Below are 13710 nucleotides of genomic sequence, written 5' to 3'. Positions count from 1 at the left end.
ATGTGCCTGGATTTCCACTCTTCTAATTGGTTTGATTGACTTAAAATCGAAAATGGTTTAAAATATTACAAATGGCTATACATAGTAAAACAATGTTTTGACTTTATGACTTTATGTTATGACTTTATGTTTTGTGTTCAATATTGTTCCCCCAAAATTTATGAATTAAAGTTCTAATACCCAGTGCCTCAGAATATTGCCATATCTGCTGTAAGGTTTTTAAGGAGGTGATTAAGTAAAATGAGGCTCCTAGGGTAAGCTGTAGTCTAATCTTACTTGTTTCTTCATAAGAGGAAATTTGGACAGAGACACAAAGGATGTGTGCCCACAGAAAAAAGGCCCGTGAGGACACAGCAGAAAGGGGCCCATCTGCAAGCAGAGAGAGGCCTCGGCAGAAACCAAACCTGCCGACAACTGATCTTGGATTCCTAACCTCCAGAATTCAGAGAAAATAATTTATCTTGTTTAAGCCACCAATTTGTGGTATTTATGAGTCCTAGTAAACTCATATAATTTAAGAGGAAAACAAACAATGCAAGTTAAAAACTGCTGTGAAAATGTTTTATTCCGTATGGTATTAGGAATATGTGTTCTATAATACTGAATAAACAAACATGTAAAAGAAAAACTAACATATATTTAGTCACTATAGATATATAAATGAGAAACACTCCCAAACCATAAAATAAATTGAAATTATTTTTAATACAAGGTTATGACAAATAAATTATATATAATCAAATAATTATAATAATAAATTATATAATCAATCAAACATCTAAATATAAATAAATCTAATAAATTATATATAATCAGACATCTAATTATATATATAATTGAACATATTAATCAAGTAAAACATGATATTTCACTTGCCAGATCTAGGCCCGCTTAAAGATTAAAAATATATATAACTTGCATTTTGTCCTTAGAATATTAAAAGTTATATACTCATAAGTTTTCATTTGCAAGGCTTTCTATGTCAAAATGATCCTGTGCTCAAAAGGCAACAATTTTCCAGCTGAAAAACTACATGTCTGTGGGCCTGTCTAGACCACAGTAATGGGCTCCCAGTTGGGTTAAACATGTTCTCTGAAAAATGCGATATATAAAAATATAAAGACTACAAATTGAAGATCAAAAAGCCTCATACAATCTTTGAAAAATAAAATTTCAGTATGTAGTTACTTCGTTTTTCTTTAGGTATCCCAATATGCCAACTATAGAAATGGAAGATATATTAATTAGTCAGAGTTCTCCATAGAAACAAAACCAATAGCAGATAGATAGATAGATAGATAGATAGATAGATAGATAGATAGATAGATAGATAGATAGATAGATAGGAAGCTTTACATTATTTGAAGTGCATGTAAGACATAATAATGTTGATAATTATATGATGTTTAATAGAAAGATGTTATATTTGGTGATAAGGAGGCGTGTGATATAGCTTGTATATTATTCCTCACTCAAATCTCGGGTTGAATTCTCATTCCCAGTGCTGGAAGTGAGGCCTGGTGGGAGGTGTTTGGATGATGGGCACAGATCCCTCATGGCTTGGTTCTGCCTTTGCAATAGTGCATGAGATCTTGCAAGATCTGGTCATTTAAAAGTGTGTGGCATCTCCCCCACCACCTTCCTTTTTTCCCTTCCATTCTCACTGTGTAAGACAGCTGCTCCCCTTCACCTTCTGCTGTAATTGTAAGCTTCCTAAGGCCACCCCAGAAGGTGAGCAGATACCAGCATCATGCTTTCTGTAAAGTCTGCAGAACCATGAGCTAAGTAAACCTCTTATCTTTGTAAATTGCTAGATTTAGGTATTTCTTTACAGCAATGCAAGAACAGCCTAATAAACCCTGTAATTTTTTCCTTTATATAAACATTGATATTTATTTAAAATATATATATATATATATATATATATATCTCATATTTTTATGGAGGCTCTGTCACAAATCTGCTATCTGCCACCTGGAGACTCATGGAGGCCAGTGGTATAGTTCAGTTTGAGTCTGAAGACCTGAGAGCTAGGGCACTCGAATGTGTAAGTCACAGTCTGAGAGCAGAAGAAAACCAATGTTCCAGCTAAAACAGGCTGGAAAAGAGGTGAACTTTCCTGTCCTCTGCCTTTTTCTATTTATACCCTTAATGAATTGATTGATGCACACAAATGCTAGGAAGGGCCATCTGCTTTACACAGTCCACTCAAAGCTAATCTCATCCAGAAACATCCTCACAGACACACCCTGAAATAATGTTTAGCTAAATATCTGGGCATCCCTGACACATAAAAATAACCATAACAGGAAATTTTGTAATTTTAATTAAATAGTAATTAAAAGCATTTTTTAGTACTCATAATGTGGATTTGGTAAGATGGCTCATTCAAATCATTTCAACGAAACATTTTCTATTAAAGAAGCTATTAAAGAAATGTGATCTGGAATAATGATTATAATACATTAACTTTTATGGATGATTGCATTGCAAGAGGACCTTGTTTGCCAACAATTATACAAAATACATTAAACAAATTACATGTGCCTTTTCTTTAGGCAAAAATGCTTTTGGTTTATTTCAGCTTAGATAATTAGAGAGATCTTTTTCTAGGCTCTTATAAAATTTGTTATACAGACTCTTATATTGATTCCAGAATTAGAAAGTTTTAATTGTAACGCCTCACCGAATTAGTAAGTTTAGAAATGACCATGTGTCATATTTTAATATCTGGCCTAGACTATCCAATAGGCAATACATTCTAAATATACAGTATTTTTTGTAAAATTGATCTACTGCCCTAAGGTATGTTTTCCAAAGGAATTTTTATGTGGAATTAGTGAAGTCAGTGACTTCAAATCTAAATAACTAGTGCTGTCCAGGTGTGGTGGCTGCACCTGTAATCACCAGCAACTTGGGAGGCTGAAGTAAGAGGATCACTTGAAGACAAGAGTTTGAGACCAGCCTGAGAAGCATAGTAAAAATCTCTTTTCTACAAAAAAGAAAATTAAGCAGGCACGGCGTCAGGTGCCTACAGTCCCAGCTACTCATGAGGCTGAGGTGGGAAGATCACCTGAGCCCAGGAGTTTGAGACTGCAGTGAGGTATGATCATACCACTGCACTCCAGCCTGGGCAACAGAGTGAGATCCTGTCTCTAAGTAAATAATGAATAAATAAATAAATAAATACCTACTGCTGTGTTTTGAGTATGCCCCCAAAGTTGATGTGTTGGAAACTAGTAATTTTAACACTATTAAGGGGCGGGGCCTTCAAGAAATGATGAGGCCAGTGGGGCTCTGCGGTCATCACAGGAGTGGGACCCTGCTAAAAGGATGAGTTTGGCCCCGTTTCCTCTCTTTCTAGTGATTGCTTGCCTTTCTGCCATGCTATGATGCAGTAAGAAGGCCCTAGCCAGATGCTGAGTAGGTGCCAGCACTATGTCCTTGGACTTCCCAGACTTCAGGACTATAAGTAATAAATATATTTTCTCCATAAATTACACAGTCTGTGGTAATATGTTATCGCGGCAGAAAATGAACTAAGATACCTACCTTTATGCACACATTATGGCAATTTAGGCCTATAACACAATCTTGCATGTTAGTCGTCCATAAACTGCCTACCAGATATTTTAATTGTCTTCTATTGAACATGCTTCCAGAACCTCAAGCACTTTGCCACTAGACCTCTCAAATTGCCAACCTAAGCCTGTTTCTTCCAATAGCTATCACAAGGGCATTATTGTGGCACAACTGGCAGATTGGTACTTCCATAAGTTTTCTGTACCCAGTAATAAATCTAGAACAGCCCTCAGTAAGATGGCCTCACAAGTATTTTCCTTTCTCTACACTGACCGATTTTGCAATCAATAAGTATTCTATCAGCTGGGCACAGTGGCTCACACTTGTAATCCCAGCACTTTGGGAGGCTAAAGTGGGTGGATCATTTGAGGTCAGGAGTTTGAGACCAGACTGAGCAACATGGTAAAACCCCATCTTTACAAAAAAGACATAAAAATTAGCCAGGCATGGTGGTGTGTGCCTGTAGTCCCAGCTACTGGGGAGGCTGAGGTGGAAGGATGGCTTGAACCCAGGAGGTCGAGGCTTCAGTGAGCCATGATTGTGCCACTGCACTCTACCCTGAGCAACAGAGCAAGACCCTGTATCAAAAACAAAAACAAAAACAAAAAAAAAAACAGCGAAAACTGTATCATCATCTATAAGAAAATTATGAGTTTAACTTTTGACATAATGAATGAAGAAATCTGCAGACCCACTCCCAGCAAAACTCCCAAGTAAAAATTATTACAAAAAACTTTTACAAAAATTGTTATAAATAACAACCACTTTGTCTCCAGAAATGGCCCAAAGTGAATAAACAAATACAAATAAAAGCAAATAAAACATTTTATTTAATCTCCTGAAACTCAGAAAGACCTATGAGACTATGATATTTTTATCTATGATTTCTTCTTATCTTGATATTTGTTATTTAAGAGTATATTGTTTTAATTTTCATGTATTTATGTATTTTCCACATTTTCTTCCATTATTTACTTCTAGTTTAATTTCATTGTGATCCTAGAAGTATGCATGATTAAATCCATATATATGTGGTATATACCATATACCATTTATATATGATATATACCATATATATATGGTGTATATATAGAGAGAGAGTAGCTTGTTATGGCCTAACATATAATTATCCTGGAGAATGTTCCCTGCATGCTTGAGAAAAATATGTATTCTACTACTGTTGTGTGGAGTGAGATATATATATATATGTACACACATGCACACACACACATATATATATAATTATCAAAATAAAATATTGCAGTCTCTATTATTATTTAATTTTGTCTTTTTCCTTTAACTCTGTCCATTTTTGCTTCATGTATTTTTGACCTCTATTTTTAGATTCATGTATGTTAATAGTTGTTACAGCCTCTTGATGGATTGCTTTCTTTATGTTAAAAATTCCCCTTTATTGCTATTAAATGTTTCAATTAAAATTTGTGTGTGTGTGTGTGATATTAGTGTAGTTATTCCAGCACTCCCTCCTGGCATAGAAACTTGCCCCAGTGAGCAAGCTGGAATTGGAGCAACTGTGGCAGACTCTTTACAGTTTACTGTGCCTGTAGTGGAGGCCTTGCCCTAAACTAAAGGATGGGTGGAGAACTGGTCCCCTCGGCTTCACCTACCTATAATACAGCTTCTATAACATGGGACTCAGGGAATGAGAAATAGTTTTGCTAGACTGCTGCTCCCCAGGTGAAAAACATGCCCCAGGCTGGGAGCTGAGGGAAAAGGCAACCCCTGTCTTCTCATCTGTCAACCTGACCAGATTCAGGGGCACCTAGAGAATTGGTAAAGCATTACTCCTGGGTGCGTTTGTGAGCGTGTTTCCCAAGGAGACTGGCATGTGACTGGTGAACTGAGTGGGGAAGATCCACCCTTCATGTAGGTGGGTGCCATCCAATAAACTGGAGACCCAGATGCAACAAAAAACGCGGGAAGTGGATTTCCTCTCCTCTCCTGGTGCCGGAACTCTCTCCTCCTCCTGCCCTTGAACATCAGGCTCTCTGGTCTTAGGACTACAGAACTTAGGTCAGTAACCCCTAGATTCTCAGAACTTTGGCCTTGGACTGAGAATTATATTATCAGCTACCCTGATTCTGAGGCTTTTACAATTAGAGCCGTGCCACAGTCCTGATATCTCAGGGTCTCCAACTTGCCTATGCCCTGTCGTGGAATTTCTCAGTCTCTATAATTATGTGACACAATTCCCCAATAAATCCCTTCGAACTTCTCTCTCTTCTTCTTCTCCTCCATATCCATATATACATGTGTGTATATATATGTATGTTGTGTGTGTGTGTGTGTAATTTTGTTCTGGATATACAGAAACAATATATCCAGAGCCAATAGAATATACATGTATATATCCTGTGGGTTCTGTCTCTCTGGAGAATGCTGACATGCCCAAAGTAACAAGTTCAGTGTAGAGCTTCTACAACTTGGAGCTGGAGTTGAGCCGAGGGTGGTAAGAGAAGACATTGTTTGAATGACATAGACTTTCCCAGCTCTAATTGAGATTTAGTGGGTTTTATTGAATAAATTGTTTCCCATATGCTGTGTGTCCTTGGGATAATTACCAGAGATTTAAATTGATTTAAAAAAAACGTTTTTAACCACCTTAATTGGTGGTTTGCTAGACTATGCCTCTGACAAGTTCCTTTCTCTGCCACTCGGGAAGTGTTGTCCCTTTCTCTTAATTCTTATTAATTTTTAAACATGCTATATATCATAGCAATCATGTATTTCTAGGAAACATTTTCCAAATTTCTGTTAGAATTGTAATTTTACTGTCCATTTCAAAAATATATTCTTTGCTTAATTTTTCATATTTTAGATTGAATGACTAAATATACATAACAATATTCTTTTTATTGTTAATATTAATATTATTATTTTGCTGACTATTGGCTTTAGTGAAAATTAAGTTCTTCACACTCTGTGGGTCTCCTTATTCTCTGCATCCTCATCTCTTAAAGGTTTTATGTATGTGTGTTAATGTATATGTATATGGTGGGAGGGGCTGAAAGACAGTCCTGTGTTTATTTAATGCTTTCTATGTGGTAAAAATGATTTAAATCCTTATATCATTTTAGCTAAATTTTGCAATTATACAAGACAGAGATTATTGTTCACACTTATAATATTGGTGACTAAATGAGAAGATACATTTGAAATGTATCTTTGGTGCCTTACTAAACATTAGTGTCCTTGCTATATTTTTTTAATTAAGTTTTTTTTCATTGTCTTCTAACTTAAAATAGGTTATTACTATTTAACTTTTTCAATTGTATTTTCAAGTTCGTTAGTTTTATTTTTTCAAAGATATTTATAACAATACTGAAAACATAATAAAGACCAAATAATTATGTGTTAAGAGAATAAAAGTATACATAATTATATTCAAATAGAGAGTACTTCCAAAACCTGATATTTGTATGTTATTCCTCTCTGCATTTTTGCTGCTTCTCATCTTCTTTTCCTTAAAGAAACAATTGATCTAAATTCTGCACATCCTTCCATGGCCTAACTAAATGTATCGCCCATACCAGATTTTTAGTAAATAGTTCCATACGCACTTGCCTCTTCCCTCTCTGAAGTTCTGTCCTGATTGAATTGTTACATTTAATTTGTCTGTGCTTTCTCTTACTAATTTTATTTTAAATCTTGAAGGTATTACTTATATCTGCTACTTCCTTTTACCCTTCCATCACTCCTATGACAGTGATGAATACACAATACAGAGTTCATTTATTTTCCTTTCCTTGCTCTTTCCCTTAGGATGAAAGAATAGTTAGCATAGGAAAAATCATTATTTTGCTTTTAGACAAGAAAATTTTGACACAGCAATACTTCTGTTTAGCCTTCCCTCTTACGCTTCCCAAATGCATCTTACAAACCAAACCAATCTCTCTCCTTCGTGTTTCTATGCACCATTGCACATACTTTTCCTGAGATATTCACCAATTCAAATTTAGTTCAGAGGCTCCCGAATGTTCTCAATTCATGGAAACTTTCATGCCTCATAATTATTTTCATGACACCCCTGGACCAAAAGACATGCCTGACAGTTGTGCTTATTAAGTAATTAGATCCAAATCACTTAAGAAGTGTCTATGCCCTAACAACATAGTAACCGTCTGGAAAACAATAACATTAATGGAAAGAAAAAGTAGTATTTTAATTTAGCTTTTAAACAACAAAATTACTTTTGAATGGTATGTGTTTGCCTATTGGGCACTGAACAACTTCTCAAATATTAGAATTGGATTGAACAATGCCACCTTCCTTTTCTGTTCCATATTGATTTCCTGTACAGTTCTTGATTTTTATCACAACACACTGTGAAGGCCCAACTGAGCAAGGTCTGACATCACTGAAAGGAATATGGCAGGATATCATATCGAAATTGTGAAGCATTTTGAGCTCGTACTTCAAGCAGTATTCAACAAATATTGAACGTCTGTCTTTCCCTTGAAATTTTAAAACACATCATGTATCCCTTGTGACTTCACTGGGGAGCCCTGGGATGCCTCATCACACAGGTCGTGAATCACTACTTCAGGTATTTTAAAAAAATGTATACTCCTCCCCCCAAAATATGAGCATCTTGAGGACAGAAATTGTGTCTTAATTGCAGCTGGCATTTGAAACTTGCCACACTGTGAATTACCTAAACTGCTAAATCAATATATTATTTCAGATGAGTAGAAACTAGAATGTTTTTTAGTTTGTATTGATACGGGGGATGATCCATGATAAATTACCTGTTGCCTATACCGACGACCCAGAGCATATTGTCATTGATTTGGTATATAACAAAAAGCCAGAAAATGGCACAGTCTAAAAATGGGCAACCCAACAGAATGGGTTTCCAAACGACTGGCTGGAGAGGAGACAGTGGGCCCTGGAAACAGAATGGCCCCTTCCTATAGAGTGTGGCCCAGACAAAAAGAGCACCTTTTCTGACACTATAAGGATTGTGTGCCCAGTGGCAGAAAAGATCTCAAAGTAAGACCAGATGTGTTTCACAGAGTGGTATCTTCCCTCTGAATGCTGAAGGAGACTTGGCTGGAATCCTTTATTCTAGGAGCCCAGGTGGACCCTCACCAGTAAGTTTCTTGCTAGTTGCTGTGAGACATCTGGTGAATTATCTTCATAGTTTATCACTGTTTGTCTAGATTTTACATTACTAATGTTTTAAACAGCATTTTCTAAATTATTTTCTGAAGAATGCTACAGTGTTCCAGGAGATGTTAATAAGATGCCATGAAACCTAGGTCGTAGCTATACACATTCGAGAATCATAGCATGCCCACATTCAACTCTTAGAGAAAAGCAATAAATACCAGCCTATTAAAAGCTCTGAGAAGTGCTGAATTAACTCAACATTCAACTTTATTCAGGACTTCTCAGAGATTTATATATGTATTATTATATGTTAAAATATATGGTTTAATATATAGATAAATATAATAAATATTACTAGTATAATAAATATACATTATTGAGTGCATAATAGATGTTGGGTTGGCAAATATTTTTTTCTGTAAAGGGTCAGAGAGTAAAGATTTTAGGCTTCATCAATCTCATACAGTCTCTGTCATATATCTTTCCTTAGTTTTGTTTACTTGTTTGATTTATAAAAACCTAAAAATTAAAAAAAAAAATTCCTAACTCTCAAGCTTAAAACAGTTCAAGAAATAGAAAATTCAGCAGCAAGCAGCAAAATTTTCTACTCACATGGAACTTATATTCTTACATTACATTCCCACTCACATTCCTACATTTTGGGAGAGAAAGAAATCAAAGAAAGAATTTGAGTTAAAGTGAGAAACATTCAGATCTTTCTTTCACTTGAACATTTAGACTCTGGTGTAGAAATATTAATAGGCCTAATTTCAGTACTGTTGTTTCTCCAACGGAGAGGCCCGAGGCTAGGGAGAGAAAAGAGGACGTGGCCAGCCAATGAAGCTATCAATAAAAACATTTTTCAATTAAGTTTCCCATCTTACACAGGCACAGTTTTTGGTGCCTCCAGACAATTACACTGGTAACATCAAAGATCACCACTGATCACAGACTGTGTAACAGATATGTCAATAATGAAAAAGTTTCAAATACTATGAGAATTATCAAAATTCTGTGACAGTGAGAAACAAAATGAGCACATACAGTTGGCAATATGGCTCTGAAGACTTGCTCAACGCAGGATTGCTAGGAGCGTTCAATTTGTAAAAAATCCAACACCTGAAAATTTCAATTATGCAAAATGCAATAAAATGAGGTATGCCTGTATAAGTATCATAAAATATACATGTAAGCGGTATTTTAAAAATCTGTTAAGGAAACGAAAGTGAAAGGATGCTGTTTCACATATGTATTATCAGGGATTTCTGAGAACTGAACTTGAGTGGTTCCCTGAATGAAGTGAAGACTTGAGCCATACAAATTTCTAGGAGAAGGAAAAGAATAGTCCTAAGGTGCTTCAGTGCTAAAGGACTGAAAAGGGGCCATGGTAGCTAAAGCAGTCAATAGGGTTTAACAACAACAACAAAAAATTTGGCCAGAGAGATAATCAGAGGTAAATCAAGTCCGTGTTTGTAGAAGACAGTAAAGGCTTTGAATTTCATTCTGACTATAATAAGAAAGCTTTGGATGGATTTGAGCAGCAGAATGACTCATCTAATATTTATTATAGAAAGGTCACTCTTGCGGCTGTGCAAATACACTGAGGAGCGGGAGGAAGAATTGAATCGCAGAAACAATAGAAGCTTGGGTGGCAGTGGAAGTTGTGTTCAAAATTGATTGAATTTCTAATGTATTTTAGAGTATAAAATATATTAGAATAACAAAATGTTCCAATTAACTGAAAGTGGATAAGAGACAGAAGCATCAGAGATATCTCAAGCATTTTGCTCAATCAAGGGGACAGAGATGACATTAACTGCAATGGGTTCGCAGATCAGAAACTCAGTGTTAGGTGAGTGAAGCTTGAGATGCCTGCTGACTTGCTAATATTAGGTAAATCAATAATACATAGAAACTTGGAATTTGCCATGGGTCACCATGACAATATGCATTTGGGAAGCAGCAAGTATTCAAAGATATGGTACTTAGTGATTACCTAGAGAATGAGTATTAGACAAACCAGAGGTCCTTGGATAACAACCTGGGACATTACCTTGTTTAAGAATCAGGAAGACAAAGAAGATTCAGCAAAGGTAACTGAGAAAAAAACAAAATTAGGTAGTGTCAAAAGAAAAGTGAAGAAGGAAGTTTTAAGAAAGAGACAGTAACTAACTTAAAAAATCCTATGACATATCTATTAACCCCTAGTTTCTAGTTGTGTTAGTTTTCTAGGGCTGCTATAATAAAGTACTACAAACTGGGTGGCTTAAACAACAGAAATTTTTTGTCTTACAGTATTAGAGGCTGGAAGTCCAATATCAAGGTGTCAGCAGGGTTGACTGCTTCTGAAGCTGTGAGGGAGATTCTGTTCCATGTCTTTTTTATAGCTTCAGGTGGTTTGCTGGTATTGTGTTCCTTGGCTTGCAATGCATCACTCAAGGTCTGCTTTCATCCACACATAGTATTCTCGCTGTGTGTCTGTCCAAATGTGCCCCTTTATAGAAGGACAGCAGCCATATTGGATAGGGAAGTAGGTCCAGCATGACCTCATCTTAAGTGTCCCTCTAATAGCCCTATTTCTAAATAAGGTCACTTTCTGAGGTACTAGTGGTAAGCACTTCAATATATAGAATTTAGTGGGACACAGTTCAACCCATAACATGACTTTTGTATATAATATAGTTTAGAAGTAACTGGTCTGGACATATTTAACAAGTCCAATACTTGGGAAATGTGCTATTAAAATTTTTTCCATTATATTACAACTTATATAAATATAACGTATTTGGATATTGATGTTCTCTTTTTGTTAATGGAAGTTAAACTGCTTTTAGAATGTTAACACAACCTCCAATATTTCTTATTTTACTTTACATCAAGTTTGGGTCAATATATCTATATTGAAATTTCCTCAGATAACCAAAATAGTAGACGCTGAGAAATAATCTAGGACATTGTGGAATTTTTTATGAGTATAAATGTCTTGATTAACTTTTGTGTAGCCATAATTATTAAGATACCCTTTCTAACTGAGGAACTCTGTGTTTGCAATACTGAGAACCAGCTATGTATTACAAGGTCTAGAGATAAATGCCAAAGGTTGAGAAGAAAAGACGTTTATACAAATCTCTGGAAATGGCATTTTGAAGTGAAAACTTGATGCCATTTGGTTTATTATCATTTTTTTCTTTACAAATACAATGTCATCAAAATAAAGATTCAAAAAGAAATGAATTTGGATATTGAAGTCCCTATTTAATTTTAAAAAACCAAATCAATTTGGGTTTTTGTATGAAGTTATATTTAATTCATATTGAGTCATTTTATTAAATGTCTAAGGAAAAAATCTCAAATTTTAAAAACTTTAAACCATAAAACAGCTCATCATAGAACATGTTGTATTATTTTAGACTCTCATGCTCATTAAACACAGAATTGGCAAACAATTTTGGAAATTGTATCATATATGGAATGAGCGGAGTTAAGGCAACAACCTAAGTTATTGTCAGTAAAACAAATTCTGCTTCCTAATTCAATAAGCCTTGAGAGAACCCGTCTCCATAGTTACTTCACTAAAGACAAATAATGACACCTTGTGGCTAAAAGCTTTCTTCCATTTCTGACAATTTTGAGTTTCCAAGGCTTGATATGAAGTTGTTGCTTTTCTAGATGAATACACAGCATTAGATAAAAGAACTATATATAATAAAATTGAACATACATATTCAGTTTGTATACTAATGAAATTAGATTTAAAAGTAAAATTGATTAGAATAGCTTTGGTTTCTTTTTCTTATAAAAGTAACATTTAATGTGATTCAAAACTAACCACCTAAAATAAAATCATAAAAACAAATTAGAAATGAGCATTTTAGTTTCTAGTAATGTATCAATTATTTAGTATGAATGTATATTGGTAAATTGGATAAACTGACAACCCGAGTACTTCCTATAGCTTCATGATTCATCTAATAGAAACCATTATCACAATGTTCATAACTGGAGCACCCAAAAAAATAATTTCTAAGTCATAGTCCTTTGATCAAGACTCAAAAACATACAGCAAAAAGGAAATATATATATATATATATATATATATATATATATATATATTTTTTTTTTTTTTTTGAGATGGACTCTTGATTTGTGGCAAGATCTCGGCTAACTGCAATCTCTGCTTCCCAGGTTCAAGCAATTCTCCTTTGGACTCCCAAGTAGCTGGGACTACAGGCATGCACCACCACACCTGGCTAGTTTTTGTTTTGTTTTGTTTTGTTTTGTTTTCTTGTTTGTTTGTTTTTTAGCAATGACGGGGTTTCACCATGTTGGCCAGGCTGGTCACAAACTCCTGACCTCAAGTGATCCACTCACCTTGGCCTACCAAAGTGCTAAGATTACAAGCATGAGCCACCGTGCACATAATCATTAACTTTTCTTCAAACAGTTGTGTCATCTGTCTTAAATTCCGATAGTCCCATCATATTTACTCAAAATACCAAAAGTCTAAAGAGAAAGATTTACTGCTTTTTCATGACCTCATTAATTTCTCAGTCTGGATTTAAGGCATTTTTTATATGCCAAGTCATTATTTAGGAGACCTATTAAAAATAATCATTTTCTCACAGGAAGTATTAAAATAAATAGGACATTTTGAAAACTAGTCATTATATTTTGTATCTAGAAGTAGCTGGGGATAAGTGAGAGTCATGTAGATTTTCCCACATTTGTCAAGATCCAATTGTTGTCTTATGATACTGCTTCTGGTCAAAATCATATGAATGCTTCTCAGAACCATTCCCTGAGAAAAAACATTCTCCTCATCCTTTTAGTTTTGATTTTTTCTCTTTGTCCATTAGATCTGTGACTTTATCATAAACTACCTCAAATCCTTGGTGGAGCAAGCTGATTAGGAAAACAAATTAAAATAAGAAAGGATGAAATGAGTAATTATAGCCAGCACCTATGGAAAACTTCCTGCATAAGAGGCAGTGTTCT

Source organism: Macaca nemestrina, chromosome 3, assembly GCF_043159975.1.
Source record: "Macaca nemestrina isolate mMacNem1 chromosome 3, mMacNem.hap1, whole genome shotgun sequence".
In the NCBI taxonomy this organism is placed as follows: domain Eukaryota; kingdom Metazoa; phylum Chordata; class Mammalia; order Primates; family Cercopithecidae; genus Macaca; species Macaca nemestrina.
Note: the sequence above shows the minus strand (reverse complement) of the source record.